The 27,817-nt window shown below is 41.9% G+C and overlaps 1 protein-coding gene across 2 annotated transcripts in view; it reads left to right on the top strand.

The window, feature by feature from the left end:
• KCNQ5 (potassium voltage-gated channel subfamily Q member 5) overlaps positions 1 to 27,817 on the top strand; it is a 376,112-nt gene that overhangs the window by 967 nt on the left and 347,328 nt on the right. The window lies entirely within an intron of this gene.

Genomic DNA, 27,817 nt, shown 5'->3' with positions numbered 1-27,817 from the left:
TAGATGATTGACATGATCTTTGAGAGTGTGATATAACATATGTTGTGGTTTAAAATATGGAACATAGAGCAGTCCTGTCTGTCATTGCCAGGTTCAGTGGCAGGAAGAAAAGAGGGCTGGATTGGCATATGCTAGTTGATGGAAAGGTGTTCTGGCTCTTCCTTTTTGATGAGTACCACTCCAGAGTTGTGAGGTGATCCTCTTTCTTGAGAACTTGCTTCCTTGAAATTGGATGGATGGGATTAATTTCCTGTGGTGAGGAAGGAAAGGAGAGCTGCTATGAGCTGAGGCAGCAAAGCAGCCCAGTAAGTCTGTAGATAGCAAAGAGTGGTTGAAATGAAGAAGGGTTTTTAAGAAATGCCATCACTAGTTAATGCTGACCCCCTATGGTGCCTTCCAGTATGTTTCCCATTGCCCACTCCCTTCTCCCCAAACCATGTTTTCCCCCAAAGTAAAGGGCCAGCCCTTGCATCCCTTCATCCTATTGGAGCAGGAGGTGATTCAGAAGACCCCAGGAGTTATCGCCTTTGTGTCAACTGGGACCATCCACTTGGAAACAGGTGCCTTCATCACAGGAGGACGTGTGGTTTAGAGCCTACGAACACTGGTTTAGAACATCCCCTAGCCATTTTGTTATTGATCCCATCTGATCTATTTTGCAGTGGTACAACTGTGCTTTTTCAACATTTCAGAAGCATCTATATATTTAGCAACTTTGGTGGCTCCTGAATAAATGGAACGCTTGTGGAGCAGTAAGCTGCGCAGATGTGAAATAGTTGTAGAACCTATGAGAAGGATGTTTACTTTTGGGAAGTGAAACATCACTTGGCATATTTTAATTGACACATTGTATACTACATTTATATTTGATGCCATTCCAAGTAACATTTAAGTACTGAGGCCACATTTCAAAGCACAATTAAGTTCCACTGATTTCAGACCAAGAAAGTTCAGCACATTGATTTCAGTTAGTTGATTTACTGCAATCTGTAAGGATTAAAATTAGCTGGATTGTACTTAAACTTTGTCCATTAACAATGTTTATAATCCATCTAAAAGTTAAGCGCTTTTAACTTCAAGGTTAAAAAGTACTGAAGCACTGTTTCTTAGAAATGACTGTGTCTGTCATTCTCATTGCAAATTAACAGCTACAGGTGAAACACTTGTAGTGATGTATCTGATGCCTGTGACTTTCTTCCAGTAATTATTTCAAATCAGCCCCTTATGCCAAAACATTAACAGGAAGTGCAACAAAAATACTAAAATGTAAATCTAACCTACTCCCCTTCTACAATGCAGCTATGAATGATTAATAAAATATGCACTATAGTCATTACTATCTGTTTAGGTTCTTCCATGGCCCTTCCAGCATTTCTGACATTTTCCAGAGACAAGCTTGCTCACAAATTATGTATAGGACTGTAGTGATATGCCTTGTATGTTTGTGAGTTCATCTAGATCTGCCTAGAAGGCCACAAAAAGATGGAGTAACCCAGAGGATTTAACTCCGTGGGGTTGCTTTTTAAAAAAAATACACAAAGTCTGATCGTTTTCCCATGATGCTCAGAGATTAATTGTTTTCCTACGAACTTGTGAAGAATAATACACAATCAAAGGAGCACCATAAGCCAGCAACAAAAATAGGAATAAAATGTGTACAGATATTGTAAAAGATTATTGTTATTCTTTGTACTGACCGGATGTGTTGTTTCACATGATAATTGCTTCTTCTAGTCTGTCTTATTGCGTATCATTTAACCTTACCTGCACCTCTTTCCCCATTCCTAGTTACTGCCCTTGTATCACAGTTTAGATTTTATGCTGTTTGAAACAGAAATCCAGTTTCTTGAATTCTGTAAAGCGCTGCACGTTGATGGAGTGATCATAATGCTGGCCATTCAGTGCTATATGGACAGCTGCCTTAGCCATTACATTCTTCTTTGTTAGTTCATGACATTTTTTTGTCATTCCATGTTATAAGTTCACTCTGATGATGAGCTCTCTCGAAATCTTACCCAAAGTAACAATTAATAACTACGCATAAGTGAATATCAGGATGAATTGTATTTGCTTTAAATGTTTAGAGTTGCTGGGGTGAATGTTCAGAACCTTTAAATTTATTCTTCCACATACTTGAACCACCCTGTTATATTTGAAATCAGGGTAGCAAAAGAATAATGGCATAGTGGACTTTTTCTAGATATTCATTTAAATTTCTAAGAGCAAACTGAAGATTTAATTTGTTTCTAGTGGCCAGGAATTTGAACTTGGCTATTCTAATTTAATGTAGACACCAAGTGTGTTATCTTCTCTCAGAAGAAGAACTGGCTGAGTAGCTGTGATAGAAGCTACTCAGCCAGAAGCTAATTATGTTTAGAGTATCAATAAAGTTGTTTTCCCGAGCAGTTGCAATTTCAGGAATATGTCAAAGGCACATGTTGAAAAACATTGTGAAACCAATCCATGCTCTGAAAATTAGCAGGCTCATTTTTCACTGTTTCATTCCACAATCCATTTCATGAAGTCTGGTTTTATATCTTCTGTAGGACAAAAAGGAAAGTGGTAAAAGGAGAAGAGGCCCAATGAAATAATGATTGGAAGCAAATGGCTTTTTCTCCTCCCTCAGGCTTTAAGTATCTGTGAATGGTAACAGGTTACTACTGATCTCTGCAATAGCATCTATTCCTTCTTTGTGTCCTTTGCTTGCTTTTTACCTCTCTCAGTTGGTTATTCAGATATGTCTCCTGGGTTGTTTTTAGATGTTTTATTTATGGCTTCTCAATGAATATATACTGAAATCAGTAGATACTTTTGCTGGGGAACTAAGTAGGTAGCAATCATATTTTTAAGATTCTCGTGTTGAAGTCATGTTGAAGATGGAACAAACTTGTTTTCTGCTGCTCCAGAGACTAGGACAAGGAATAATGGATTCAAGGTGCAAGAAAAGAGATTTCACTGAAATATTAGGAAGAACTTTTTGACAATAAGGACTTCTCGACAGTGGAATATGCTGTCTTCTTTGGAGGTTTTAAACAGAGGCTAGATGGCCATCTGTCAGGAGTGCTTTGATTGTGTATTCCTCTTGCCTGGCAGGGGGATAAACTTGATGGCCCTTGTGGCCTCTTCCAACTGTGATTCTGTGATTTTCTGTTCCTCATTACAGTAGCTTTGATTTATGGTGTTTGCCAACATCAGTTGCATACCTCAGTGAAGGAATAGATCTTCCCTGGAAACTGATATTCAATTTTTTTTGAAATTATTGATAGGAACAGATGGAAAATTTAGATAGGCTGTATATTAGAACTGTTAATGGTTTGTGACTTTTTAAAGAATTGTAGACTTATGTCTTAAACATACTGAAACCATCTAATATGATATTTGATGATATTTGCAAATTAGTACTCAGTAATTAATTACTACTGACTGTTCCCTATATGTACCCAGCTGTGCATTTTAAAGAATTTTCTTGATGGTGGATTCAGGTACAGCTTTCATCATCAGAAAGCTGCTTTAGTAGACATATAGATTTCATTCATATTTTATAAATTTACCTCCAGTAGTAGTTGTTAATAAACTCAGATCTATTGTAATGTTTTATCAAATCTATTGCACTTAACAAGTACATTTTAAGATAGCTAAGAAATTTGTATTATTCTGCACTAACAAATATTAATGTTTCTAAAGGACAGTTCTGTTGGAAGCTTCTTTGGAAATGATATGAGTTTTGCACTGTGCTGCAAATATGTTTTTGATTTGCTAAGAATTCTAAATGTATATTTGATCACTGATGTCAATAAAAATTTTCATTAATGTTTTCCCCCGATAGTTTAAATTTGCCAATATTTTATTCCTTTGTGAAATGTTGTATTCCTATTACAGTGATCCAGCAGCTGAACAGGTAGCTGAACATAGTGAACAGATGTGAACAATGAATATTTGCGGACATATAGGTTCAGATGTGGTGTTCAGTTCCATTTAGAGATACTTATTTGGCTCTTTAGAATAGGTAGCTTACAAAAAGTGATAGTAAAACACTTTCTGTGTGATTGCTTAAAGGATTACATAATAATCCAGTCCTTGTAGAAGTTCTTACTTTGAAACCCCTCAATAAGGTGTGAGGTGCACGGCAGGCATGGGGGGGTGGGGGTGGGGGTGGGGGTGGGGGTGGGGGTGAGGCAAGAAAGATGAACTGTTCAACAGAGAGGAGAGCCATAGGGGAAGCAGCAGCCTGCCAGAGAATAAGGAGCAATAAGCTCTCCTAGTCAGCTGCCTGGAGACAGATGATTGCCTCCTCACAAGTAATATGGTGCTCATGAGCAAAGACCTATTAATGAGGATGGATCTACTCATAAATAAGGATAGAGAGCTAGGAAATGAACATGACAAACGAAAAACTGAATGTAGAAAACAGGGAAAGCGGAAAGTTCAGAAGAGAGGGATTCTAGGGCCAGGGAGGGAGCCAGGAACAAAAGTAACATGGTAGACGTAATGCCATTCTAGCTGAGACCAAAGGGGCCTGGGCTTGCCCCACCTTACCCTTTTTCTTTAAATCCTATGAAAATAAATGAGAGATTTCACACTTGTTTCAATAGGAAGCAGGTTATCCAAATAATCTTTCTTTAACTGTGTGCTGCAGATTCATAGGATGATATATATAGTACCAATTAAGAATAATGTAAAAAAATTTTCTTCTAAAAATGATAATCTTGACATTTGCTGAAAAGTTTTCTAATACTATACAAGAAATGTATATAGAACCTGGATAATTTATTGAAAGGTAAATTCCTGCATATTGTACTGTTGTGGTCAAAATACAGAATTTGCAATTTGGATGGATTAAGTTTGGAGGAACAGAAGATTGTTCATTTATATTGTGAATACTATTTCTTAAGAAGAAACTTGTGGTAATTTTACTAATAAAATTGAAGGCTTAAGTTTGGCTTAGGATGCCAGCTTTGTTGTAAGTCTTCATGGTTATAAGTTCCCTTGAACCCAGAGGGATTTCTAGAAGCACACTGGTTACTCATAATCTAGAGGAAGTTAAGCACATATACAGTCTGACCATATACATATTTGTTTTTCTGAGATACATTTTAGTACTCCTGTCTCCCCAAAAGTACTCAAGGTAGGTTACAAAGATTTAAAAAAAATGTAGTCAATCAAGGCAAGCAGTTTAAATCTAGAAGTATCACATATTAAAACAGTTTCAGGCAACTTTTATCTACTGAAAGGTGTAAGTAATTTGATTATGCTGCTGTTCAAATGCTAATACTATGGAGACCTGTCATACCTTTTGAGAAATGTGATTCCGCTGCAAAGGAGCCGTATATGAGGAAGGTCTGGTGCAAGAAGATAATTTGCCTGTATAACATATAGTAGACCTGATGCACAAAGTTGCCACCTAATAGTACATTTGAAGAAATGATCCTATCGATATGTGGATATAAATGCCATGAAGGGCTTTATAGATTATAACTAGACCTTGAACAGGAACTAGAAACTATAGGCAATCAAAACAATGGCTTCAGCACTAGTGAATATGTAAATTGCAACTAACTTCACTAATTAAATTAGCCAAAATAGCTTGTAACAGCTGACAATTCTGGATCAACTTAAAGTGCAGCCCCATGTAGAGTGTTTACAGTAGCCAACCTAAAGGTTGCTACAACACAAATTAGCATGGCCAGATTGTCTGTTTCTAGATACATCCTTTTCAGTTTCCTGTCTAACAGATAAGGTGGCCAAAGATAATGGTACCCCGTCAAAGTATGGAAAAAGAAGAGTACAAGAGTTTGGATTTATACCCCCCTCTCTCCTGTAAGGAGACTCAAAGGGGCTTACAAACTCCTTTCCCTTCTTCTTCTCACAACAGACAGCTTGTGAAGTAGATGCGGTTGAGAGAGGTCCAAAGAACTGTAACTAGTCCAAGGTCAACCACCAGGAATGTAGGAGTGGGGAAACAAATCTGGTTCACCAGATAAGACTCCGCTTCTCATGTGGAGGAGTGGGAAATTAAACATGGTTCTCCAGATTAGAGTCTACCTGCTCTTAACCACTACACCACACTGGAGAGCTATACCCTCCAGGATGTCAACCCTAGCAACCAGCATAACCTTCATTTTATGTAACTTGGATTTGGTCTCCCTTAAGCATAGCTGAAAGAGTAGCTCAGAACAGAGATGGTTAGTTCTAGTGCAGCAGTTCTTAACCTGTGGGTCACGACCCCTTTGGGGATCGAATGACCCTTTCCCAGGGGTCACCTAAGACCATCAGAAAACACATATTTCTGATGGTCTTAGGAACTGACACACAAATAATTTTATGGTTGGGGGTCACCACAACATTAGGAACTGTATTAAAGGGTCACGGCATTAGGAAGGTTGAGAACCACTGTTCTAGTGGCTTAGACGAAGGATATAATGTAAGGGAGAACTGTTTTGATATACCTAGAAATCAGGATTTTTGCAATTACTGTTTGATGGTGTGATCAAAATATGATCCAAGCTGAAAATAAATTTGACAATGTTCAATCTATTAAAATATACATTTCCAGATTGAGTGAAGTCATGACACAGCAGCACTGTAAACAGTGAAGCCTGCCAGCTGTGTTTAGATAATTGCTTGAATAGAATGAAGGCCAATTTTAAATTTTAATTGCAAATGGCAATTTTGGCTGCTGGAAATACCAATGTACTATATTTTTCCTTAGCAAACCTGTGTGCAAGTTTCTGAAGTATTGTTGGAATACAGTCGTATTCATTTGTTCCAATGCATCTCATTTTATGAATATAACCACTATGCTGGTAATAACTTTAATTTGGTGCTTTGTTTTATTAAAATATTGCTGGTTATGGTATTTTGCATTAAATTTGTTGAAATACTGTACAGTCAAGTAGCTCAATTTGTGTAGATTCAGAGTACATTTTTTGGAATTCTAAATTAGTATTTGCTAACTTTTTAATTAAACATTACACAATATTTGGAGAATTATATCTGAAAATATGTTGTGATTGAGAGTTTATTGATCAAATTTATTGTTGTATTACAGCAAATGTCTCATTGGCCACTGTGCAGGATTAGTCTTTTGAAGGAAATTGATTTATAGGATTGCCGTGAGTTGGAAGTGTTTTGACAGCACGCACACACAGACACATAGACACACTAATCAGTCAGCATCTTATACCTGAGTCTGCAAATGATCTGAGTTGGTTTTGTGTATTATGTTAGTTATTAAATATCTATAACTTGTTTTACTGTAAACTGAACTCAGGGTTGGATTCTAATAGATTAATTCCACCAACAGCAGTGCTTTCCTCTGGTTCAAAGAGAACTACTGACACATTAGTCTTGTGTTCCCCATCACCTATAGTCAGGAATTTTATAAGTTTTAAAATTATGCAAATTATTTTATCATCAATAAAAGTCGGATACATGTCATAATCAGCAATATTTTGAATTATCTAAAGTATTTACTTAATTTATAGAGTGGTTACGAACATAAGAACATAAGAAAGAGCCTGCTGGATCAGACCAGAGTCCATCTAGTCCAGCACTCTGCTACTCGCAGTGGCCCACCAGGTGCCTTTGGGAGCTCACATGTAGGATGTGAACACAATGGCCTTCTGCTGCTGCTGCTGCTCCTGAGCACCTGGTCTGCTAAGGCATTTGCAGTCTCAGATCAAGGAGGATCAAAATTGGTAGCCATAGATCGACTTCTCCTCCATAAATCTGTCCAAGCCCCTTTTAAAGCTACAAGGTTCTACTTTTTGCTCCACTGGGGATTGTAGTGGCTTACAACTTTGGCCTTCTTAATTCTTATCAAAATAGCCCTGTAAGGCAGGTCAGGCTGAAAGAGTGTGCATGGTCCAAGATCACCCAGCAAGTGTCCATGGCAGAGTAAATATTCAAACCGATTCTGCCAGATCCTATCCCACACTTAAACTACTATACCTGTGTAGTGGCTCATCATATACATCTCCATCTGTGGTTCTTCACATTCACTCCACCTGTCTGAAAAATTATCATAAGACTCCAGCCTTTAAATGGAGATATTTAGCTTCATTCATTCATGACTAGTTAATACCCTAAATATGTAAAAAGATTTCACTGTGTTGTTATTTCTCCATAACCTTAAATTAAGATTTTTTTTTTAAAAAAAACCCCTGAGCTAAGGGATTTGAGGGGACACTGAATCAAGGGAAATTAGATAACTCTGAGAGGATTGATTTCATGGAATCATCAAATCAGGATTATTATCTCCAAGTTCTTTCTAGGTCACATGGCCTAAACCACATAATTATGGTTCAAACATATTTTTTAATGTTGCATTTAAAAATGGGGTAAAACTCTTAGGTTTGCCTGGCATAAAATGCTGTTTCTAACATTTTCCTCTCATATAGATGTACTGTATATTGTAGCACTCTTGACGCATTTATATAAAATCTAGTGACAATTACATTCACTTGTCATGGCTACTAGCTAGGAATACTTTAAAGTATGAAACACCTGTCAGTATTCCTGTGAATCTTGTGAATTGCATGGCTCGATCCCAATTTTGTGGGGTAAAAGCTTTGTCGCGCTGTACTAGAAATCATAGATTGGATCCTGCAACTGCGTTATGCTCTTGGGGAGGAAGGTTTTATTCATTTAGCAGAAGAGAGCCGCAGAATCTAACCCCCAATATGCCTATCTGTTTTAATTATGTTAAAGGGTTTCTGTTCAGGTCTCTGTATTTTTTTTATAGACCAAGAGGTGTACTGAATATTGATATGTTATGCAATGCAAATTGGGTACTTAATCAATTATAAAGTACCACAAATATTGTTGGTTGATATTTTGAAGAGGATATAAATATTGCAATTGTCTATGCTGCAACCAAATATAATTTCAATCAGTTTTTTTTTAAAAAGCTGCTTTTGTAACTAACATTCAGCTCAGATTCATGAATTCACAGGATACCCCCCTTCTTAAAGCCAGTTAGAGCACTTCTGTGGTACTGTCACTGTGTTTTTTTGTCTGAGGTTCCATATACTTATTGAATGCAATTATTTGTAAATGCTTTGTTAAACTTTTACAGTATTAAAAGTGGTCTTTGGAAAGATAGAAGAATACAGCTTGGTTGCTGTTTTTTTAATTAGGGTTTCCAGCTCCAGATTGGGAAATAACTGAAGATTTGGGGGCGGAGCCTGTGGGAGGCAGCATTTGGGGAGGGGAGGGACTTCAATGGGGTATAATGCTACAGAGTTCCCCTTCCAAAGCAGCCATTTTCTCCAGAAGAACTTATATCTGACAATTAATCCCATGATTCTCACCCAAAATATCCAGGTTTCATTGAGATCTTCCCACAGCCAAACCCCCGAACACAGATTCATCCCAGTTCTGGCGCCCCCCCCCCTTATCCAGTGTTTCCCCCGAACCTGCTTGAATGTGAACTTTTTAAAAAAAACACGTCTCCAAACCAGATCGGAGGGGAGGATCGGGGGTCTAATGCGGGTTCACTTTTCCCGCTGTAGAGTGTGACGCAAATGCCTTCCAGCCAATCAGCATGCAGTGGGCTGTGCGCAATGTGTGCACAGCCTTTTTTGTGTTTTGTTTTCATTTTGTGTTTCAGTGAACATGTGCACGAGGGAACGAGAACAGCTCTAACATGTGCACGGGAGAATGGGAAACGCTCAAACGTGCACAAACTTTGCACATTTGCTAACACAAACTTGTTTTCTAATGGCAGGCAAATATTTATCTTGAAATGGCTGGAACGCATGCATTTTACGCATGCACAAGTCTCACGACAGCACGATAACAAATCAGAAGAAAGATGCTTTGGGGGGGATGCTGTATGTACATGCTGACATGCTAATGTGAGCACTTTTTTGTGACAAAAAAAAAGTTCCTACCCCAACACAGCATGACAGCCGATCAGGATAGACCCGCCAAGCCGATCGGGTGAGGGGGGATTGTTACATTTCTTGAATCTGAGATAGGCCTAGATGTCTTCACTAGAAACATGCTGCGGTGGGGAGGTTGAAACCTCGATGAAAAGGTGCAGTTTATTTTGAAACTTGGTTTTATTCAGATTGAATTTCTCAGTGGGGTTTCGGCCTCTGTCACCTGGAGACCAGTTGTAATAGCAGGGGATCTCCAGCTACTACTTGGAGATTGGCAACCCTATTTTGGATATTTATTCAATTGCAATTAAAAAGTCCATTCATGTTTGCTTTTTGAAATGCACTGGAAACTTTTTTTAGGTGCAGGCAAATATATGACTTGCTATGTAATTTCATGTGATAGAAGAAACAAAAGGGCTTCTCGTGCATTTATAAATATGGAACAGCCTCAATTGGTAATTGGAATTGTATTTTAGCTCATAAATGGGATATAACTTTTTAAGGGGGTTTTCATAAGTGACAGTCCTAATTCATAATGGCAGTTTTCATGTAAGTAAGTAAATGTAAGTAAATGTAAGTAAATGTAAGTAAAAAGACTGTGTGCAGCTCTGCTCTAGCTGTTGGTGAATTTTTGAAAATGGGTATTCTCATGTTCAAGATATGATACTCTTATGCCATCTTTCTAGGTGTGAATACTGTTTTCTCCTCCTTATTGATTTTGGCATTGAACTGCTTCATGAAACTTTACCCAGAGGCCTTTAAAACCTCTGCTGAGTTGGACATGTTGGCTGCTCAGCAAATTACATATCCAGCGGGAACCTGGGTTTGTCCACCTCACTCCACCCTGTGAGACAAAGAACGAAAACATTACTTAAGAGGCAGTGGCTTAGAACAGAGTTCAAAATCATAACTGTCAGCTTTCTCCTATTCTTCAGTGTATATTTTTGTTCTTTTCAAGGGGGTGGTGTTATTGAATGAATAGACTATGTATTAACTACTCTGTATGAACTCAGGCAAGTAAATAGATAGATCTAGTTTGCAGAGAGGATAGATAAATGCAGTCCCAACAATAGCACGATCCTTTATTTATTCAAGAAATGACAATAGTTATTTTGTTCTGAGTAATCCTTCCACTATTTATTTTTTTAAACTATTAATCACATTTATGTTTTTAAAAATAACATTAAAGGCACTGTGGGAGAAACACAATTTGCCATCTTATTGTAGAATACTCCAGCCCACACTGCACAAAGAAGAAAAGCACTGGTTGTTGCATTTGTTGTTACAATATCACTAAACTACCGGGGAAAGAATGGACTTGTTCTTAAAGAATCAGGATGCAGATGATAATATGGTACCCAAATCCTTCCAGTCCCCCTGTCCCAGTGATGAATTGAAATCTATATCAAACTTCAGCAGCATGGCAAAACCGAGCACATATCTAAATCTTTTTAAATGAATATGAAGACCACTAACAGCAAAGATTCTTCCCTCTGCCAGTGTGCTGTGGCCTTGCTGTAACCCTACGCAAACATGCTGGCGATGGCCACTTTATCTCCTCCATCTGTCTCTCCCCCAGTGTGGGGAATGAGTAAGCTCTAGCCCAATCATAGGAAAAGCCTGTATAATCTAAGTTTGCTAATAACAAAAGCTCAGAAAGCTAAGTGGAAAATGGTTTATTTTTATCTAGTCGTTTATGTTTATGGTTTATTTTTATCTAATCAATCAAATTACCTTTATTGGCATTTATTCTACTAACACAAGCAAACATAGTATATTGTCGAAGGCGTTCACAGCCGGATTCAACTGGTTCTGGTGGATTTTCCAGGCTGTGTGGCTGTGGTCTGGTGGATCTTGTTCCTAACATTTCGCCTGCATCTGTGGCTGGCATCTTCAGAGGTGTATCACTGAGGAAAGTCTGTACACCTCTGAAGATGCCAGCCACAGATGCAGGCTCTGGCAACGATCAAAACAAGATCCTCTTTCCCATTACACAGCCGAAAAACTCACCAGAAACTTATAGTCAACTATGTTTTTTTTCAAACACATGTTTCTTGTTCACTTTAATGCTTAATGTGGTTGAGCCAGGGAGAGGTGGATAGGTTTGCCAATTACCAACTCTTGATGGTGTGCAGCTAACACCTGCCCTGACTGTCAAGAGTCTTGGTGTGATAGTTGATACCTCCCTATTAATGGAGGCTCAAGTCACACATGTGGCTCACCAGTCTTCCCATTATCTGTGCCAGGTGAAATTATTGGCGGCCTGCTTGTCCCAAACTGACTTAACTATAGGGATCTATGGAACGATCATCTCTAGCTTGGACTATTGCAACTTGCTCTATGCAGAGCTGCCCTTGGGCTTACCTCAGAAGCTCGAACTGGTGCAGAATGCAGCAGTGTGGGTCTTTACTAGGGTCCCACAGCTGGCATATATCCATATAAATATAATAAAATAATAATTAAATAATTAAAATGCATGGTAAAATATTATTCTGGCCTTTCATACAAATAATACACCATGATTAAGGTATTACTGAATTTTTTTTGTGCCTGGATGTTATATGGATTGTTTATCTGAGGAGTGGGTGGACAGGGGAGATGAATATTTAATGCGCAAACAGAGATTATCATTGTTCAAATAAACTTGGAACATTCAATTGAGTGGATATTGCTCACTTTGTGACTTCAGTATCATGTTATAAGACAGGGAGTTGGGAAACAAATAATTAAATATAATATCACATGAACCAGAACTTTTATACCCTTTTCCTTATTTTTTAAAATCCACATTCATTTTCATAAAGTTAGCTCATAAAAAGGGAAAATGTTTTATACTATAAGACAAAGTATCTGTATATAATATCAGAACATTGCCTTCTTTTCATGATACTCAAGTATATTTCCAATTTAATAGGTAATTTCATAGGTAAAAATACTTATTTCTGTTATCATTCGTTTATTAATATTCTTACACTAAAGAAATCTGTCCCCCACCCATAACAGACTTTATTTTAGAGCTGCCAAATCTGGTTTAGGAAATTCCTACAGATTTGAGCGAAGGTGTGTAGGGAGATAGGAGGCTGTGTAGGTAACTCAGTAGCCATGAATCAGTTGTATTACTTGGAGGCTGGCTATCCTGCTTTACTAAAGTAAACCATTTGTTTTTGGTTTACTGATTTATAAGTCATACTAACAAAAAATTTAAAATATTCCTTGTGCCCAAAAAAGGCAAATAGGAATTCCAAGCAAATAGAAGTCCTAAACAATTACTGGCCAGTCAGTGTGACATCAATACCACTTAACTTCTCCAGGATAACATGATTTCACATACATCTTATTTACTAAAAAGGTCAAAATGATTGTAACAATTATTTTATGATATGTGGTTTCCCTAGAATACATCTTATGCATACCTGTCATATATTTCACTATCATTTCAGAGTTCATTAAAATATAGAAAAACACATTTTAATTATCACATCAGATTTATCTCTCCTGTAACCTTTGACATCTTCATTTCTGTGTTTATTAACTTAGTCCCTCTTATCTAGCTGAGGATGCCTTTAGGTCTATAAGACATGCTCTATCTCTTCTCTTTAGTCCAATACCGGGATGTTATAAATTCCTTAGTGATATAAGATTTTCCCTGCTTTGTAACTTGCTGACCAGTTACTTTTACTACTGAGAGACTCCTTGATTTTCAATTTATATAGATCCCTTATTTTTTTATATCAAATACAATATTCAAGCCTATTTTCCTGTTCCCATAATACATTGCCAAAATTGGCAGCAAGATCTTAATACAACTATGTACTGTTTGGACTGAAAAGTCACCCAGGATCATAGTCTGCGCAGAGTCTCCAATGTTCTAGGGCATCTTTCAACAAATGGAGGCAGAGAGAATCCTTTCAGCTACACACAAAATGTCAGACACAAGCAGAGGGTGAAACTGACCAGAGAGTGAAATGGTTGGGCAGGGAAAATAAGATTCTTCCTGAGCTCTGCATTCCACACAGCCAGCCAGGAGATGACTTGCAGGTGCCTTAAGGGGGAAAAAGGTGCACTTTGAAGCGTTTTCAAAAAAAGGTTTCCTTGAGCTGAAATAAGGCTGTCTTGAGGACATCTTGGGGAAAAAAGCTATGCAGAATTGCTTCCCAAGATGCCTTTTTAAGGTCCTCATGACATCTGATTTGTTCCGTGCAGAATGTATCTGGGAGTTTGAGTAGACCACAAGCTGAACATGAGTCAGTAGTGAGATGTGGCAGTTAAGAAAACCAGACTACTCTGCGTTGGTCAGATGTCGCCTGGAATACCTTGTCCAGTTCTGGGCACCACAATTCAAGAAGGATATTGACAACTGGAGCATGTCCCGGGGGAGGTTGACCAAAATGGTAAAAGGTCTGAAATCTGTGCCCTATGAAGAGAGAGTTAGGGAGCTGGGTATGTTATGTCTGGAGTAGAAAAGGTTAAGGGGTGACATGATAGCCATATTTAAATATTTGGAGGGATGTCCTGTTGAAGATGGAGCAAGCTTGTTTTCTGCTACTTCGGAGGCAAGAATGAGAAAAGAGATTCCACCTAAGTATTTAGGAAGAGCTTCCTGATGGTAAGGGCTGTTTAACAGTAGAGTACGTTGCCTTGGAGGATGATGGAGTTTTTAGAGGTTTTTAAACAGAGGCCAAGAGTGCTTTGATTGTGTGTTCCTGCATGGCCCTTGTGGTCTCTTCTGATTCTATGATTCTATAAATAAAACAGACACAAAATATGATTCTATTAATAAAACAGACAAAGATATAGCAGAGACAGGGTCTAAAATTTTTTCTTTTTCATTGTTTGACAGGGAGTTACATTTTTTTTATTGTTGGGAGTCATTTTGCTGGAGAAATAGCCTAAGAATATTTTACATATTTATGTTCTATATTTTGTATATTTATCAAGAAATATGAAAAAGAAACAAGCACAATATTTAATTTTAAAATTATTTTAATTTTACCTGCTGGGACTAATTTTCTTTCCTACAGCATTTACTGTAAATTCTGCCATTTTGTTTAATAGATTCAGAATGCTTTATGTTCTGTATGTCTAAAACATATCTGAGCTGCTGCTAAAAAAGTCTGAAATGAGGAAAAATGCATTTTCAGTAAATGTATATTAATATATGTTGAAGTATAGACACCCAAAACACCCGCAGGAGTGTTGCAGGACAAATGGGGGATATCAGTGGTTGAGATCTCCTATTAGTTTTATTTTAAGGACTAATTAGCAACCTTCCACAACTGAGGAAGCTGTGCCGGAAACATTTTCCCAATGTAAATTCCTCCCTGAAGATGTTATTAGCTTTACAAGGGAAAAAGGCAGGTACTTTCATTATGTCTAGTTTGTAAGCTTTATAGTTTCATGTAACTGACTCTGGAGACAATTACTGCAGCCTCCTTGCTTGGATCAGGAAGTGCTAATTCAAGCAGAGGAGCTCTGTTAAGTAAGGGTGAAATTGAGCTTGGAGGGATAATAAGGAAAAGGGACCTTTCAGGCCATTCCTCCTCCCATTTTTCTTTAAAACTATTGAAAAGATCTGGATAAGGGATTGAACCTGGATCTTTCCCTTCCCCTTTCCTAAGAACGTCTGCTCACCCCTGCCACTACCATTCTACCTATTTCTATTTTCGCTTCACCCTCCCTCCCATTCATTGCCTTCTTCCATTAATCCAATTCTCTCCCTGTTCACTTTCTCCTTCCCTTCATAAATGGCAACTGTCATGATAAATGCCAGGACTCTAGGCATGGCTGAAACAAGGTTATTTATTAAACCTAACAACAAAGGCAACATGAACAGCTTCCTAATGGTCCCTAGTCTCAGCTGCTACTGTTGCCCCTCTCCCTGTTTCTGCTAGTTCTGGCACATCTTCTCCTTTATATATATATATACACACATTTCACCACATCTTTCCCCTCTTGAATTCACAAATAATTGCTATAAATGTATATTGCTGAAACATCTTAACTCAGTGATGGCGAACCTTTTCGAGACCAAGTGCCCAAATTGTAACCCAAAACCCACTTGTTTATCGCAAAGTGCCCACATGGCAATTTAACCTGAATACTAAGGTTTTAGTTTTGGAAAAAACGGTTGGCTCCGAGGCGTGCGTTACTGGGGAGTAAGCTTCATGCTAGTTAGTGGCTCTGCTTTGAAGCAACCGTGCAACTCTTCCAACAGGTGAATCACGACCCTAGAAGGGTTTACTCAGAAGCAAGCGCCATTGCCAGCAATCGAGCTTACTCCCAGGTAAAGGATTGCGCTTCAGTTCTTCGCATGAAAATTAGTGGGGTTTAACAGGGTTACCTACACTGCTTCCCCAAAACTAGGTCTTAGGTTTAATGCTAATAATCGAGCTCAGCGGCCCAGGTCAGCTTAGATGTGTGTGTGGAGGGGTGGGAGCGACTCTGTGCATGCCCACAGAGAGAGAGGGCTCTGAGTGCCACCTCTGGCACCTGCGCCATAGGTTCGCCACCACTTTCCTAACTTGAGGCAATGAGTTGACTATCATCCCCCCCAATAGCACATGGAGAAATATTCTGCCCATGTTAGGTTGCTATTGTTAACTATAAAATAGTATTAGTTTCTATAGTGTGCAGGTTTTCTTTGCCTCTCGAAGTCACTGTCTCTGTGTTTGGAAGTGGAGAAGAAATAAGCATAGCTGTAGGCTATGTCTGAACTGGATCTAGCATGGGAGCTTCAAATCTGGTCTGATAATCTGATTCTGGAGTTAAGGTGAAGGTAACTCAGGACTCTCTGTAGAAACTAACTGTAGATGTTTCCTGTTTCTTTGAAGAACCCTGATGTTGGTCTTTACAAAGTCTTTGCGGTCATTGTGATGATTGACTCTATTCCATGACTACCACAGGGTTGGACCATTCTTTGTCATCATCAAGTTTCACTCTTACTTATGATCCTGTTGGAAGTGGTGGCAATGGTTGAATAGCATAGGGCTGATCATAGTGTCTTTTGTATGCTGTTTTAGCTTTCTGGTTTTTAGTGCTACCTGCAAATTAGGACACTGAGGATATAGGACTGCCTCTAAAGTAGGAAGTAAAGTTCAGAGTTGACAGCTCATTACCAACTGTGTAACCAGTAGCGTTTATAGGAAAAGCATGTTAAGTTAATAAAGCTAGATAGGGACCATCTTATTTTATAATTTGTTTTGTAGTTTGTGAAGCCCTCTCTACTTTTCCATTTGACTGTGGAAAGTGTGAACTATCTGTGACATGTTCAAACTGGTATGTGTCTGCAAACTCTGCCAATGTATCCCTGCAAACTGAGGTGTGTTGTCAGTCATTAGCACATCTGGGAAACTCCATCAAGTGAATATGTTTTTCAAACAGGTATTGACTGTGGGAGTTGACATGTCTGTCATGGACGTTATTTCCAGATATCTGGAAAAGTAGTAAGCAAAAACTAAATAGTTGTGGTCATGAAGTGTAGAAACATCTGTATCAACCCTTTCCTAGGATCTAAAAAGTAAAGAAGTAGGTAATGAAGGTTCTTTATTTTGAGAAGGTTTGTGTGTGATAACATTTCACACTTTTGTATGAAGAACATGAGATCTCAGCCAATTCGTGGCCACCATACTGAAAGCAGTGTGAGTCTTATGCTTTTTGTAACACTCTGATGTCCAGTGTGAAGTTGGTGTAATACACAGGTGTCAAACTCGCAGCCCTCCAGATGTAATGGACTACAGTTCCCATCATCCCCTGCCAGCATGATGCTGGCATCTGGAGGGCCACGAGAAGATCCTCTGAAGATGCCAGCCACAGATGCAGGCGAAACGTCAGGAGAGAATGCTGTTAGAACACGGCCATAAAGCCCGGAAACCACACAGCACCCCAATTATTTGTGCTGTTTGTAATGTATAAATGAGTTTCATACGTTTCTCTCCAAAATCCATATTTTCAAACACCTTCAACAGAAAGAACTACCATATATTCATGTATAAGTTGACCTGCATATAAGTTGAGGCACCTAATTTTACCACAAAAAACTGGGAAAACTTATTGACTCACGTATAAGTCGAGGGTGGGAAATGCAGCAGCTACTGGTAAATTTCAAAAATAAAAATAGATACCAATAAAACTACATTAATTGAGGCATCAGTAGGTTAAATGTTTTTGAATATTTATTTCAAAGAAAGAAAAAACAGTGCAAGCTAGTACCGCTGTAAACCCCGATTCTCCTTTAGGGGAAATCCCACTCAGAAGGGGTGGAGGTGATTTAAAGAGCAGAATCTCAAGGAAATGAGGTGCCTGTCATCAGGGGAAGAATGTTTATGTTAGCAGCACCAACATCTCAGAGTATCTTTAGGAGACCCTCCTGATGATACCACTGCAGAGTTTGGTGAAATTTGGTTCATGCTAGGATCCCAAAGTTATGGACCCTCAAAAGGGTAGCCCCATCTACTATTAGCTTCCATTGGAAACAATGAAGGATGAGGCACCCACTTTGGGGATTCATAACTTTGGATCCCCTGAACCAAACATCACCAAACCTGGCTGGTATCAGCAAGAGATTATCCTGATGATACCACCCAGGTTTAGTGAAATTTGGTTTAAGGTGTCCAAAGTTATGGACCCTCAAAATGTAGCCCCATCTACTATTAGCTCCCATTGGGAGTGTCACCTGATGATACCCTGAAATTTTGGTGCTGCTAGCCTAAAAACTGTGCCCCCTGGCAGTCGACAACGTAAAAACCCTAAAATATTTTTAAAATACACCTCACTCACGACTTATATGCAAGTATATACGTAGCTCAAAACATTTCTCTGCATCCAGAAATATCAAGGCTGCTTGTTTTTCATTATGTTTCCCCAAATACTCCAATACATCTAGCAGAGTCCTGCCACTCAGTTGTGTAAGGGTGGAGGTTGATGTGTGTTTCCACTCCACCATCCTGGCCTTGGCGCATTCCTCAATCTGGGCTGTGCGCCCAGGATGGTTACTGCCTTTGCATTGCTACGCTTATCATGTATGATTTCAGCTTGAGTCTTTGAAGCTTGTTTTTGCTCTATTGTGGGAACTATGCTTGGGAGTTTGGGGAGGGGGCCGCCGTGTCCATAAAAGCGACCGCAGCTAAAGTCATGGGAAAGGTCCAGAGAATCCGCATTAGCGTGTATTGCTTGATGCGTTGAAGTTTGTGAAATAAGCAACTGAACTCAATTGCTTTGTTTTCGAGTCCTTTTGAGGGTTCCTTACATTACGCGGATTCTCGCACTAACCTTATCTTCCCGGACTAAGCCTGGTCAAGTACCATCCTTCATCCATTTTGCTGAAGATCCCTGATGTCCACCAACGTGCGAAAGGAGTTGAGATCCCGAGGTCATCGCAACTGGAGGCGAAAAGACAGTGGTAGCCCCCAAAGAGGGCTCCCTGTCTTCCTTCCTCACGACAGACCTCTCTGGAGGAGCCAGTGGAACCAGTCTCCTGGTGACCCTCTCCAAACCCCGGCTCAGCGAGGGCTTAGCCTTTCTCAACTGCAGAGCAAAGTGGAGAAGTCCCCTGATATTTCAGTACGCCGCGGTTTCGACTGGGCCTTAGAAGTCGCGTCAGGATTTCTCACGATCCTGGTGGCGGGAGATTGTCGATGGACCGTGCCCCTGGAGCGGCGACTTTACCTACCGCGACACCATATGGATTACAAACCCGGTGATCGCGTAGAGTGGAGGAAAAGAATTCCGGGTATCCACCATCCCATGGAGAATGCCAGGAATCCCTAAAGCGAGATTTCTGGACCAATACCTCCGAAGACCCGCACACCTCCCGAGGATCACTGGCAGAGCACCAGTGCGATCCTAAGGGCTCGATCCTCTAACACCCAGGAGCGAGGAGGAGGATGTTGGTGGAAATACCTAAAAGTTCGAGTCAGGCTCTGCACAGCGGAGGATTCCAGCGCCAGCGAACCCCCAGACTTAGCAGAACTTCGAGGGGGCTACCTGCGGTAAGCCGGCCTACTTGAATTAGAAGCGCATGAATATTAAGGAGGAACTACCTGCTCTGTCTGCCATTACAACACCCCACCATGTCCGGATCCTATGGGAGCAACTCAAAGCCCTTGAAGGTCCAAAGCGTGACTGGGGAGCAGGAGCGGAAGGTACCCATCGAAAGGCCTTGAGCCATAGAGCTTGGCGGGAGCAGGAACGGGAAGCCTTACAAAGTGAACGATTGGCTTTCGAACGGGAACGCGAACATCAACGCCGAGCTGTGGAAGCGGAATTGTCCCATGAGAAGGGTGTTCTTAGAGACCAATATCTCAAAGACCTCACCTCACGTGATCATGTCTTGGGAACACTCCAGATTGGAACTCCAAGTAGCAGCGTGAGTGCGAAGCGCCTAGAAAACCAAAGTGCAGTCGAGAAAGCGGCAATGCAACGCAGGGACCGCGAAAAACTGCTAGCGTGATGAGGAGACGCTCTACTCCTTCAGCGGGAAAGGGAGCTGGTGGCAAGGGAAGCGTTGCTCCAGAGGGAGCTGAACAACTCAGCGACCCTAACCAACTTTACGCTGCAGCTCACCGCCCATCATTCCTGATGTCGTTACCCATCTCAGCTTAACCCGGCGGCTCAGCTTTGCCGCATACGTAGGAGTTCTACTGCCGAATTAGCCGCCTCCAGTGGCCCAGCCACCCCGTCCAACAAGCCCCGGCTCCACGAGGGGCGCCGTTGGCGGGAAAGAGGGATTATCTAAGCCCTCACATCCCGCGCGTTTTGATGGGGCGGCTGCCCGACTGCCATATTTCATCTTACAATTAGACGCACATATGGTCGAATTTGGCGATCTCTATAGATCCGGAGGCTGAGAAAGTCGCGAGACATCCGGATCCCGTGCTGGACGGAGAGGCGGCAGAATGGTTTTGTGGAGTTACATATGAACTAGAGGGGCCCTGAACTTCAAAAGCGTGGCGGCCTTGCTCCAAAGGTCTCGCGACCTATACTTTCAGGATCCTGAGGAAGTGAACAAAGCCATCAAAGAGACTATTAAAACACTCAAAGCAGGGCGAAGCAAGACCTTTCGCGGAATTTGCCCGAGAATTCCGGCTGGCCGCAAGCAAACTCCTGGACTGGCCTGACGCGCATGAAGTGTGAATACTTCCCGCGATCGCGATGCGATTGAAGGAAATTTGCACCTGGGCCTACCAATAATGATTACCCTTGAACCTCTAAACCATTGCGGAATGCCGATTACAACCCGGCTGTAACCTGATTTGCAGCCCGACTCACTACGTTCCAGAGGCGGGGAAAACGCGCACCCAGCAAGCCCCCCACTAAACCCGGCAGCAGTGGCTGCCGCCCCGCCGATGAAGGCGATTGCAGGACCACAGGCTGACAGAATCCGCCTCTGATAGCCGCCGCCACTATCCGGATTATGCCACCACTATATGCGGAGGCCCCGGCCACATGGCGACCAATTGCCCTAAAGCAAAAAGCGCTTACCTACCGCTCCTCGCATGGAGTAATGACGCGCGCGAACCCCACCGGAAGCCAGGGACCCGACGCAGGGGACCCCAAAGGAACTGCGCGAAGCCGTCTGTGAAGATGAGCAGAGAAACCGATGACTTCGAACCTGAAGGGGTTGGAGCCTCTCATCGGCCCGCAGAAGAGAGTTACCACTGCACCCTGATCGCGATTGAGTCGAAGGTAGGTATGAGCCCCCATAATACGACCATTATGACCACTCTGACCAATACGTCCAGAAGCATACTCATATTTTAGCGCTGAGCGCTTGCCAGTGGACCGGGTTACTCCCACTGCCTTATGAAACCTCAGGTGGCGGAGCGGTTAGGGCTCTGAACGTGATAGCATTAGGCTAAACCCATTCCCTTTACCTAAAATGGATTGGCAGTCCCCTGGGTAATCGGATGGCTGGGTTCGCCCGGTAGGTTCTAAAGAAACCCAACCATTGAACTCTTCCGCATGCGCGTTTTGAATAGATTGGGAAAGATTTAGCTTCATCCGGAGCTCCAGTCAGCCAAAGCATCCCATGAGTGCTGGGGTATTCTGGCTTCTTTCCTCACGGCTGAACCCACCATTTCTGGGGACAGCGCATAGCGCTTTACGTTTCACCGGGATCCCCTTGTGGGGGGTCACATGCACGAGGGGGAAATCCACCGGCCGAGACTGATAGAAAACCCTTAATGAGCCCTGCATCAAATGTGTGCCGCCATCGCCCCTAAGTTCTGGAGTTGGTCGGGAGTTCCCAAACAATGCTGGGATCTTAGCTTAAAGTCTTTCAGAGAACAAGAATGCGATCAACTCCCATAGGGACATTGGTGAGACTGTAAGATCCTCTTGGTCCCAGGGGTGCAACTTCCTAAAGGTAGTAATATACCGGATGGGGCCTTAGCTGAGGAGAAGGAGCCGTGCCTTCCTCGATAAAAATCTGGCTCGGCAGACATTTATTCGCTGGGCCACCAAGACACCCATCGCCGCTTCCAGTTTTGTCTCCATGAAAAAGAAAGATGGGACTTCCTCCGACTCTGCCACTGATTCACCGAGGTTTTAAACAGCTGTATCTCTCTCTTGAAATAAGTACCCCTTGCCCCTTGAATCAAAGACTACTAACTGGCGCCATGCATTGGGAAGGGACGTATCTTCACAAATTGGATTTACGGGAAGCTTGACATCGAGTCGCGGATCGCTGGAAGGGGTTTGAAAACAATTTAACTGCCTTCACCGTACAAAATTTGGTCAATATGAATACAATGTAATGCCCTTTCGGATTTATCCGGAGCCCCAGGGGCTTTCATGTCGGTTATAAACTTGACGTCCCCGTACAAGAATTTCTGTTCACCGGAAGGGGTGGTGGTTTTATTTTTGGACGATGTTCTTATTTATTCTCAAACTGTGGAAGAGCATGAGGGGCTGGTCAGGGCAGTTTTGGCAACGCCTTAATTTGATAATCTCCCTTATTTGCAAAACTGTCCAAATGCGCATCCTCATCAGACCCTCTTGGATTATCTTGGCTATCGGATCTCTCCAGAAGGCTCCGGAAATGGATCCAGTTAAGAAGTAGCAGCGGTGGTGAATTGGCCCGTGCCCTACTCACCGCCGCATAGGAACTTCAGTCCTTTTTGGGGTTTGCCAATTTCTATAGAGATTTCATCCCCCAATTTGCCAAAATTGCCCTACCACTCACTGACTTGCTGCGCACCAAGGGGAAAGGTCCTCAGGCATCCAAACCCGGGGCTTCCTTCTGGTCCTCTAGAGTGTCAATAAAATTCCTTCCAAACCCATAAATCAACTTTTACTACAGAACCCATTTCTTGGACACATCCAGATCCAGACTTGCCCTTCTATCGTTCACGTCGACTTTTCTCGGATAAAGTTTTCCAGGGATAAGCCCTCCTGCAGAGAAAAATATAAAATAATAAACTTGTGCCGTGTGCTTAACTATTTGTCCAAAAAACTCCATCAGTTTCGGAACTTAGCTCGATGAGTTGGCGTGATAAAATAAACGCCATCTGCGATCAAGGAGGTGCGCCCTGAGATACATGGCGCTACGCTTGTTGGTTGGAAGGGGCTGCCCGTCCCTTCCAAGTCTGGTCTGACCATAAAAACCTGGCAGCCTTGTCTACCCCGCTAAAAATGTCGGCCAAGCAATTGAGATGGGCTGATTTCTTTTCCAGATTCAACTTCACTGTACATTTTTCCCCCGGTAATAGTAACAAGCTGGCTGATGCCTTATCGCGCTTGCCAAAAGGGGCGGATACCTCTCTACGCGCCATGCCCCATACTTTATCCTTAGCGTCAGCAATAATTGGGTCAAGGCGGTAGCCCGTATCCTGAAGGACAGCTAAGCGTCCCCGTAGCCCCTCTAAATGAATCTTTGTTCTGGACGTGAAGTATTCCTCCATTTCTACGCCACTTTAGAGGAGGCGGGACAACAGGAGGGTCCTCCAAAAGAGGAATCCGACCCCCTCCTGCAAAATTTGAAAGGAGGAGTCTGGCGTTATTGAAGGTGCGACTGCTGGATGCGGAATCCCACTGGCGCAAATTACGAAACAAGGTTCTCTTCTAAGCCGGAGCCATGACACTCGATCAAAGCGGGACATTTGGGATTTTTAAAAAACGGCTTCCACTCTGCTTATAGGAGATAGTTTTGGTGGCGTATCATGCGCAAGGCTGACATTGAAACGCGACCATTAAAAGTGCTGGCGCCCAACTTTAGCGCCAGAGGGCTAGTTGGCTATCCCTGGTGCAAGCCCCATGGACCTTCTACATCCCATTCCCTCAGCGGCAAACTCCTTGGCAAGTGATATCCATGGGATTTCATTACTGACCTCCCCGAGAGCCACGGGAATACAGTTTTATGGGTGGTAGTGGACCTCTTCTCCAAACAGGTGCACTTTATTCCGTGTCCCACCATCACCCTCAGCACCCAAAGTTGGCCGTGTTTATTCAACATGTCTACGCCGTTTGCTTTCCTCGTGGATTGAGAGTAGGATCTCCGACCGTGACCCACAATTCAAGTATCTAAGTCTCTGGAAAGCCGTTCCTGGAGATGTTGGGAACGCGCACTCAGCTGCCGCTGCCCCGTACCACGTGGCGGCAAAAGCCGACGGCCAGACCGAATGGACCAACTAAGAGCTATGAGCAGTACTTACGCTATGCTACCCCAAATCATACGCATCAAGCATAACTGGGTTGACCTACTTCCCTTCATCGCAGTACGTAGCTTTATAACAACGCGGTTCGGCGTAGTTAGCTTTCAATAAAACGCCTCTTCGAGGTGGTCTCCTCGCCGGGTCGCTTTCCCCATTGCCCCAACTCTCGATCATGCGCGCTCTCCAGCGGACTTTAATTTTAGGCAATTGGATTCAGTCCCGCGATGGGGTGAGAAAGCTATTCCTCCTCCTTCGCTGCTCACGTATGCGAGGAGTGCTTAGAAAATCCAAGGCGGACAAGCGTAGAAATGGATTCTTCCTTTGCAAAGTGAGCGTACGTGGAGTCTATTTGTCCACCTGAAACCTTAGGGATGTGCTGAAATTATTCCAAATTAATAGGCCCAAAGCAAATTCATAGGTCCTGTTTCGGATCACACACGGGTGATCAACAGGGGTGACGTGCTTTCGATCCTAGGAATTGTCACATTCAGGCTCAGTAATGCCATTCATCCTGTGTTTCATCTCTAGCTTACTCAAGAGGGGCTCCAGCATTCCAGATGCAGCACGACCCAACGGAGGTTCCCCACTCCAGTGATCGATTTGTGACCGGCCACAAGCATTATGAAATAGATGCCATTCTGGACTCCTCCCGCTATGTTCAAGAAACGTTTGCAATATTTGGTTTTCACACTGGGTGTGGGCTTATCCCTTCTGGCCATAATCTAATGGGTATATGTTGAGAATATTGAGTCCCTTGATCGCTGCATCTCCATAAATTGTTTCCCTCTGAAACCAGGTGGGGAGGGAGCTTTTTTCGTGGGAGAGGCGGCCAGTGAGAGATGGAGGTTGATGATGTGTTCTTAACTCCACCATCCTGGCCTTGGCGCATTCCTCAATCCGGGCTGTGCGCCCAGGATGGTTACTGCCTTTGCATTGCTACGCTTATCATGTAAGAATTTTCAGCTTCGAAGATCTTCTTGAAGCTTGTTTCTGGCTCTATTGGCCAGGAACTGTGCTTGGGAGTTCGGGGAGGGGGCCGCCGTGTCCATAAAAGCGACACGCCTGAAGTCTGGGAAGGTCCAGAATCAGCGATTGGCGCATGTATGTGTGATCACTGAAGTTTATGGAATAAAACCGAACTGAACTTCCAGGTTTAGCTTTTGTTTCGAGTCCTTTTGAGGTTCCTTACAGTTGTCTTTTAAGTAAAAAACAAACAAACATTGGTCTTTATGAATAACATCCAGTAACACAATTTTTAATCTATAAAACTATATAAATATTTTATAAACAGTATTCAATAATGAAATTCAATGCAAAGACAACATTGTTGATTTAACAATGGCCATAATCAGGCAAGCAAAAACTATATTATTTCCCACTAAGAACTCAATAGATACATTGTGGGGGTGAGACTATTGCATATTACCTATTTTTACAGAAGAATCATTTTTCATCCAACTTGTTTTTTAGAGGAAGTTAGCCAGTTAAGTTCTATTGAACTCAATAATGTGCTAATCACAATTTAAGCCCTACTGATTTTAACCTTGGACCTTCTGCATACAAAGCAGATGCCACGGTGAGCTCCCCATCTTCCTCCAAATGGCAGCCTTTCAAATACTTAAAGAGAACAACCATGTGCCTGCCCCCCTCTTTTCTAGACAAAACAATCCCTGGTCCCTCAGCCTGGAGCTTGGTCTCCAGTGCTCAGTAAGCTGCAGCATAGGGAAAAAGCAGACAAACCACATTTTGTGATGATGGTGGATCATTACATGCACACCAGGATCTCTGCCAGCCAAACCTAACTAGAGTAGCTTAATTCAAATATGTGATATTATTGGCAAATGTTATTAACATACCATTTAACCACAAGATTACAACATGGCATTTTTCCTGGAAATTTCTGGGAATTTTTCATCCTTTGTTTTGGTAGCTACTGAAATTATGCCTAGTCACAATAGTGGCTTTAAAAAAAACATTTATCCCTGCAAGAGGTAACTTGCAATGTATGTTATAAGATACTGCTCCTCTTTGTGGTTTATGTATATGGCACTTTGGAGATTCTACCTAGACATAATTTCAGATTTAGTAATACCATGTAATTAATGATAGTTCTAAAATTATGTTTTATAAATTATTAGGTACAAATAAATAATGAGTATAATCCTCTCTAGTTAAGCACAGGCTTAACTCTCCCAGTATTTAAAGTATTTCACAGTTGGTTTGCACCTGTTAGGTAATAGAAGCTCATGAGTTTTTTGATCATGTCATAGCTAAAATATGATCTTGCAAAATATGCTTACAGATCCTGAATTATACTTGCTTCACTTGCCTTAGCTGCAATCTGCATGTGGTTGTATGTACTTCGCCGTGGGCCAGTGGCAAAGCTATAAAAGGGTGGGGAGTGCCACACACTGGGTACATTTCTGGGGGCCAGAAAATCACCCCTCTCCCTTCCCCTCCCAGGGTGCCCCACTCCCCCCCCCCTTAGTTCAACCTGAAAAAGTTCCGGCTGAGAAACCAACCTATTCAGTTCGGGCTGCAAAAAGTGCCCTGGTAGGAGCTACACTACCCAGGAGTCCTTGAAAGCCCCAAGGTCTCCTGGGAAGTATAGTTCCCACCAGGACGATTTTTGCAATCTGAACTGAACAGGCACTTTTCAGCCAGAACTTTTTTAGACTGAACTAAGGTAAGTGGGGCGAGGGTGCCACCATGGGGGGCAAGGTGGGGGGGAAGGGGAAGGGGAGGAGTTGGAAAACACAGAGTCCACCCTGGGTGCAGTTTGGCCCAGCTATGCCTCTGCTGTGGGCTCTCCCTGCATTTCTTTGTTTACACATCATGGAATGCTCTTCTGCTTCTTCTGAGCCTAGTGACTGCTTCCACTGAGCCTAGGTGCCATTTTGCCTGCCCTCTGCTCCCGGGTCAGAAAGTAGTTTGCTGTCTGTTTTTTAAAAAAAGGTAAAAAAAAAAGCCATATTGATACCCTGGAATCACTGGCAGGGGATCGTTTTCCCTGTGTAGGTGGGGGGGGGGGCACATTTTTCCTGGTTTCACAAACCACAGAGCTTCTCTGATCTGTGGCAAGGTGAGTTCTGAAGAGGGGGAAACACATGTGTAACTGAAAATCAAACCCAAATGGAATGTACACTCTATTCAAAGGAGACCACATGTTCACAAATGGTTTACAAGTCTTTGCAATCCAGACCTTCAATAGAGGTGGTCATTATATATATCTTCAGTTTCCTGACTTCAGCCAAGTAAGATTTACTTTTCTCCAGAAACATGTAT

This window comes from Sphaerodactylus townsendi, linkage group LG01 (assembly GCF_021028975.2).
Source record: "Sphaerodactylus townsendi isolate TG3544 linkage group LG01, MPM_Stown_v2.3, whole genome shotgun sequence".
NCBI classification, from domain to species: Eukaryota; Metazoa; Chordata; class Lepidosauria; order Squamata; family Sphaerodactylidae; genus Sphaerodactylus; species Sphaerodactylus townsendi.
Note: the sequence above shows the minus strand (reverse complement) of the source record. Positions and strands in the feature narration are given on the sequence as shown.